Source organism: Trichosurus vulpecula, chromosome 6 (genome assembly GCF_011100635.1).
Source record: "Trichosurus vulpecula isolate mTriVul1 chromosome 6, mTriVul1.pri, whole genome shotgun sequence".
NCBI lineage: Eukaryota > Metazoa > Chordata > Mammalia > Diprotodontia > Phalangeridae > Trichosurus > Trichosurus vulpecula.
Window position 1 is genome coordinate 146,105,246 of NC_050578.1, and position 6,983 is coordinate 146,112,228.

General features: G+C 38.9%; 1 pseudogene; it reads right to left on the minus strand.

Moving 5' to 3' along the window:
• Window positions 1-1,619: 1,619 nt before the first annotated feature.
• On the minus strand, window positions 1,620-2,542 carry LOC118854073 (annotated as a pseudogene).
• Between the last annotated feature and the right edge of the window lie 4,441 nt (window positions 2,543-6,983).

Sequence of the window (6,983 nt, forward strand, 5' to 3'; positions counted from 1 at the left end):
ATGACAACCACTAAGCAAAATTTAAAAGTGTATTGATTTTATTTGACTCATGCTTCTATAATTTAAAAGATGCTCCTACCCCTTACACTTCTGAATAGGAAGAGTTTTGTTATTTTCTAATGACTAAAAACTATACCAGGCAATACTGTCAATTAAAGTTTTTGAAGGGTTTTGAGAGATCGGTATTCTCAAAAGAGGAAAGCATCATTTGTGCTAGAAGGGCAAAATTACATGTATATTAATATGGACAGATAAGAAAGCTAATTAATGAATGGAACCATTTAAAATTGTTCTTTGAGGGAAAATGGAATAAGACTTTCACATATATAGAGAAATGGATGATAGGGCACTATATGAGAGTACAATAGTAATTTTATTCTGGAATTCCTTAGGAATTCCAGGCACTAAACAGTATTCATACAAATAAAATAAAGTCTAAAGTCATTTGTGTTGATAAACAGCATATATTGATTTAAGTAAATGGACTAAAATGATAATTTAGCAACACTTTCTAAATAAATAAAGTGGAAAAAATAGCAATCCTAGGACCTGCTGAATTTTTCTGTGAAATTCTCTGAAGTTCAAGCAGCTATCCCTGGGAAGAAACAGCTGGGAAACCAAAAGATTTTTCCTCATTTTTGTAGAGGAAGTTGGCCATACAGTGGATAGGGTACTGGGTTTAGAATTAAGAAGATGTGAGTACAAATCTGGCTGCAAACACATACTAGTTATATGTCCCTAGTCATGTAACTTAACCTGTTTATTTCCGTTTCCTCCACTGTAAGATGGAGATAATAATAGAATTTATCTAGTGGGATCATTGTAAGGACCAAAGGACATAATATTTGTAAAATATTTAGCACAGTGCATGGCACATAGGAGATGCTATAGAACTGACTATTCCCTTCCTTTTCCCCATGCAGCTTCTAGTGTCAAGGTCAGTTCAAAGTTAGGATTCTTCCTCCTTCCTTTTCCTTTTATTCCTTAAAGCCTTTAAGTACATAGACATGGTGGATAACTTTTTACAGAGACATATAGAAAACTTAAACTTGATCAAAGTTTTGATGGTGTAGACAAACTAACCAGATAGCTAACTGCACTATTAAGGCTGCCTTCATGCCGTTACGGTACCTTCTCAGCAGTTGCCTAGGAAACAGATAAACTAAGTTTATTTAAGCTGATGAGTTTTGGATGCAACATGCTACAGAATTGTACTCTTCTCCTTCCTCTTCACCCTCTCCTTCAACAGAATCCTCATAACCTTTTTCTAGGGCAGCCATATCTTCCTGTGCCTCAGAGAACTTTCTTTCCTCCATGCCCTCCCTCACATACCAATGGAGAAAGGCACAGTTGGCACACATCAGATCAAATTTGTGGTCCAGGTGAGCCCAGGCCTCAGCAATGACTGTGACGTTGTTTAACATGCACCCAGCCATCTGTACCTTGGCCAGGTCACCACCAGGACCCAGAGTGGGAGACTGGTAATTGATGCTGATCTTGAAGTCAGTTGGGCACCAATACACAACCTAGATGCTACACTTTGTCTTGATAGCAGCATTGCCATCTTTGGGAACCATATCACCATGGTAGAGTAGGCAATAAGCTATGTATATACCACATCAAGGGTCACATTTCACTTTCTGGTTGACAGACTCAAAGCAAGCATTGGTCATCTCTGCTACAGAAAGTTGCTCTTGGTAGGTTTTCTCAGCAGAGATGACTGGAGCATATGTGGCCAGAGGGGAATGGATATGGGGATAGGGGACCAGGCTGGCCTGGAATTCTATCAGATCAACTTTCAGGGCACCATCAAAGCAGAGAGAGGCAGTGATGGAGGACACAATTTGGCTAATAAGGTGATTCAGATTAGTGTAGGCTGTGTGTTCAATGTCAAGGTTTCTTTGACAGATATCATAGGTGGCCTCATTGTCTAACATGAAGGCACAATGAGAGTGCTCCAGGGTGGTATGAGTGGTCAGAATGAAATTGTAGGGCTCCACTACAGCTATGGAAACCTGAGGGGCTGGGTAAATGAAGAGTTTCAGCTTGGACTTCTTGCCATAATCGATGGGCAGACGTTCCATCACCAGCGAAGTGAAACCTGAGCCAGTCTCATCGCCAAAGCTGTAGAAAATCAAAAAACCTTGAAGACCTGTGCACTGGTCTGCCAGCTTCCAAATCCTGTCTAGAACCAAATCAATGATTTCCTTGCCAATAGTGTAGTGCCCATGGGCATAGTTATTGGCAGCATCTTCTTTGCCAGTGATCAGTTGTTTAGGATGAAAGAGCTGGCAGTAGGTTCCAGTACGAACTTAATCAATGTAGTTGGTTCCAGATCTAAAAACACTGCTCTGGGGACATGTTGGCAAGCTCCTGTTTCACTGAAGAAGGTTTTGAAGGAGACATTTCATCCCTTAATGGTCTTGTCATATGGCATCTGTCCATCAGACTGGATACCATGCTTCAGGCAGTACAATTCCTACCAGGCTTTGCCAATCTGGATACCAACTTGGCCAACATGGATAGAGATACACTCATTCATGGTGGTTAGTGGGTTAAGCAGCAACTAAGATGGCAAGAGCAGAGATACCTGGGCTCTTGTTACAGCCCTCGACAAGCTAAGGTGGAACAATAAAGGATTGCTAAGGTTGTAACTTTCAGCTATAATTGTGAAAATATATCAAAGAAATTTGAAATTAACTACTACAAAGGGGCAAGGTATGGCAGAAAGGGCACCAGATCTATTTAGAAACCTGTGTACAAATCTGTGCTTTGCCCGTTACTTAGTTACCTTAACCTAGCCAGGTAGCTAAATCTCCTTAGAACTCAAATTCGTTTTGTTGGTGTTGTTGTTTTTGCCTCCATAAAATAAGAGTTAAATGAGGTAATGTCTAAAATTACTCCTAGCTGTAAAACATTTGAACTTCTGAACTTCCTCTTGGAGCCTCAGTTTTCTCATACATAAAATGGGGATAGAATATTTGTATTAGCTATTTTTTTTAAACTGGAGCAGTGATTTTATTGATAGAAACAACTTCCAGCAAAGAAGCCCCTTCTAACAGTGGAATTTGAACCTTCTTTGACACTTGAGGTCTCAGGGAGTTGCTCTGCGCACTAAGAGGTCAGGTGATTTGCTAGGGATCGCATACAAGGTATGTGTCAGAGGAGGGACTAAATCCTGGTATTCAAGACCCTTAGGTCTCTATACTCTACCATTGCACTGCTGCTGCCTACCTCATGGAACTATTATGAAGAAATTATTTTATAAATCTTCAAATGCCACAGAAATAAATTAGTAATAAACACTGGTTACAGAATATTGAAATGCATCTGTGACCTCATCAATTCAGAAGTTTTCTACAAGGATGAATATAATAATTCATCTATGTCAACACATCTTGTTTAATTAAGTCCTCCCATAAATTCATTACAAGGAATCCACCATTCCTTTTTTCCGCAAATTTATTTCTGTATTTTTAGTTTTTGACATTGTTTTTATAAGATTTTTGAGTTCTAAATTTTTCCCCTCTTCCTCCATTCATCTCTCTACAAGACGGAATGAAGTGCAACATAAGATATACATGTATGATCATATTAAACATATTTCCACATTAGTCATGTTGTGAAAGAAGAATTACAACAGCAACAACAACAACAAAAACAGCAAAAGAAAGAGAAAAGTGTATGCTTCAACCTGCTTTCAGACTCAATAGTTCTTTCTCTGGATATGCATGGCATTTTCCATCATGAGTCTTTTGTAATTGTCTTAGTTCATTGCACTGCTGAGAAGAGCTAAGTCTAACAAAGTTGGTCATCACACAATGCTGCTATTACTGTGTACAGTATTGTGGTTTTGCTCACATCACTCAGCATCAGTTCATGCAAGACTTTCCTGGCTTTTCTGAAGTCCATCTGTTCACTATTTCTCATAGGATAATAGTATTCCATTACATTCACATAGCACAACTTATTCAGTCATTCCTAATTGTTCGGTATCCCCTCAATTTCCAATTCTTTGACACCACAAAAAGAGCTGAATATATATACATACACACATATGGGTTCTTTTCCCAATCTCCTTGGGATATAGACCCAGAAGTGCTATTGCTGGATCAAAGGGATGCACATTTTATAGCCCTTTGGGTATGGTTCCAAATTATTCTTCAGGATAGCTGGATCAGTTCAAAATTCCACCAACAGTGAATTAGTGTTCCACTTTTCTCACATATTCTCCAACATTTATCATTTTCCTGTTTTTCATGTCAGCCAATCTAATAGGTATGAGGTGATACTTTAGAGTTGTTTTGATTTGCATTTCTCTAAGCAACAATGATTTACAGCATTTTTATATGACTATGGATAGCTTTAATTTCTTCCTCTGCAAACTGCTTGGTCATATCCTTTGACCATTTATCAAGTGGGGAATGGCTTCTATTCTTAAAAATTTGACTCATTTCTCTATATATTTCAGAAATGAGGCCTTTATTAGAGAAACTGGTAATGAAAGTTCTTTTCCCAGCTTTGGGCTTCCCTTCTAATCTTGTTTTCATTGGCTTTGTTTGTACAAAATTTCTTTTAATTTAATGTAATCAAAATTATTCATTTTGTAAAAGGTTCTCTGTCTGTTGTTAGGTAATCATAAATTCTTCCCTTCTCCATATATATGACAAGTAAATGATTCCTTGATCTCCTAATTTGATTATACTTTCACCCTTTATGTCTAAGTCATGTGCCCATTTTGAACATATCTTGGTATACTGTGTAAGATGTTGGGCTATGCCTAGTTTCTGGAACACCACTTTCCATTTTTCCCAGTGGATTTTGTCAAATAATAAGTTCTTATGCAAGAAACTGTAGTCTTTGGGTTTATCAAACTTTAGATTTCTATAGTCATTGACTACTGTGTCTTGTGTACCTAGCGTATTCCACTGATCTACCACTTTATTTCTTTGCTGCTACCAGCTAATTTTGATGACTACTGTTTCATAACACATTTTTAGATCTGGTATGCTTGGACCACCTTCCTTTGCATTTCTTTTCATTAATTTCCTTGATATCCTGTATGTTTTGTTCTTCCAGATGAATTTTGTTATTCTTTTTTCTAGCCTATAACATATTTTCGGTAGTTTGACTGGTATGGCATTGAATAAATTAATTTAGGTAGCATTATAATTTTGATTATATGAGTTCAGGCTACCAATGAGCAACTGATGTTTTTCCAATTATTTTTATCTTACTTTATTGGTGTGAAAATTTTTTTCATCATGTCCATATAGGCCCTGGGTTTGTCTTGGCAGGTAGACTCCCAAATATTTTATACTGCCTACAGTTACTTTAAGAAGAATTTCTCTTTCTATCTCGCTGTTAGGCTTTGTAACATATAGAAATGCTTATGATTTTGTGGGCTTATTTTATATCCTGCAGTTTTGTTATGAAATTCTGAATTATTTTAAGCAGTTTTTAGGTGATTCTCTAGTATTCTCTAAGTATACCATCATATCATCTACAAAGAGTGATAGTTTTGTTTCCTCATTGCCACTGGAGGCTGTCTGGCAGTTTACCTGGTGCTGAGCTGGGTTCCAACTGGTGGTCTTTTGTGTGTGCTAAGGCCAGGTGATGTTTTCTGCATTTCCCTGGGTCTGTTCTGAAGCACTGGGAGGTTTGGCTGCTGGAAGAGGTCTGTGCTGGTGCATATGGTGGTTGTTTAAGTTGGAGTCTTCCAGTTCCCCTGACTGTGCTAAGGCAAGTGTGTATGTGTATGTTTCGGGGTGGGGGGGCGGGTTCCTGGTGTTGGCATATTTCTGCTCCACCAAGACTCAGGATCTTCTGCTGGTATTCTGAGGTGGAGCCTGCTGCTGGGTTGCTGGGACGTTTCCTGTCCTGGACTGTATTCTCCTTTGACCCAAGTGATGTAGACCTTATTTGATGATCCCCCAAGTCTCCTGGATCAAAAGACTGTTCCATTCCATCTTTCTGCTGGCTCCAGTATTCTAGGATCTATTCTTGGGTGCTGTTTTATGGATGTTTGGGAATTAGAATGGGAGGACAACTTACTGCAGGACAACTTACTCTGCCATCTTTTGGTCCACCCTTTCTTTTGACATCACAGGGTTACAAATGTAATATTCTCTTTGCCCACCTAGCTTCCTTCATACTCAACAAATGACCAGCTCATCTTCTCTTCATATCACATAAGTTAACTAGGTTGCTTTTGGCCATCAAAATAAGGGAAAAGGAGAAAAGGGGAAAGGAAGGCAGGGGAGGGAAGGGGAGGAGGAGCTGAGTTGCCCAACTGGAACTGGCCAGCGGGGTCACTATTCAGGCAGCTCACAGGTTATGGTTCATCCTCTGTTCTCAAAGAGGACAAAGATATCAAGAAGATGATGACATGACCTGCAATTCATTTTGATTTGAGTAAAAGAGGGCTGTGTAAAGTCACCAGATTCAATTTATCCTCCGGAGCCATCTGGGTCTAGTGGCCTGATATGAGTCAGAATGACTAGAGAAGGCCCATGATGCTTTTTTAAGGTAAGGTCTTTCCATGTTGTAACTTTGAATGAGGCTACTCCCATTCAGTGAATAGATCTCTTTAAGAAGTGAGTCAAGGTATGGCCCCTTTAATCCCCCCTAAAAAATGGGAACAGAAGTCCTTCAGGGTTGCTGGCCAAAAGAGAATCAGTTACTATTTACATTCACTCAAGAGCCAGGAGGGCCCAACAAATAACCATCAAATGGTACTTGGGCAGGGACCTTTTGCTGTCCAATTCATGAAATCCAGAGTGAATTAGGTTTGAGGCTTGGTATATGAGAAGGAAATCTAACCAGTAAACCTCAAATTAAGGAGGTAGTTTTCAGCCTCTAAAATTTACTTTTGGGCAATAAGGGTGAAGAATGACACAAACAACATGCAAGTCTGATTCCTTCTCCAGAATTTCTGTTAATAGCAGCACCTTTATCAATGTCATACAGATATATTTTCTGAA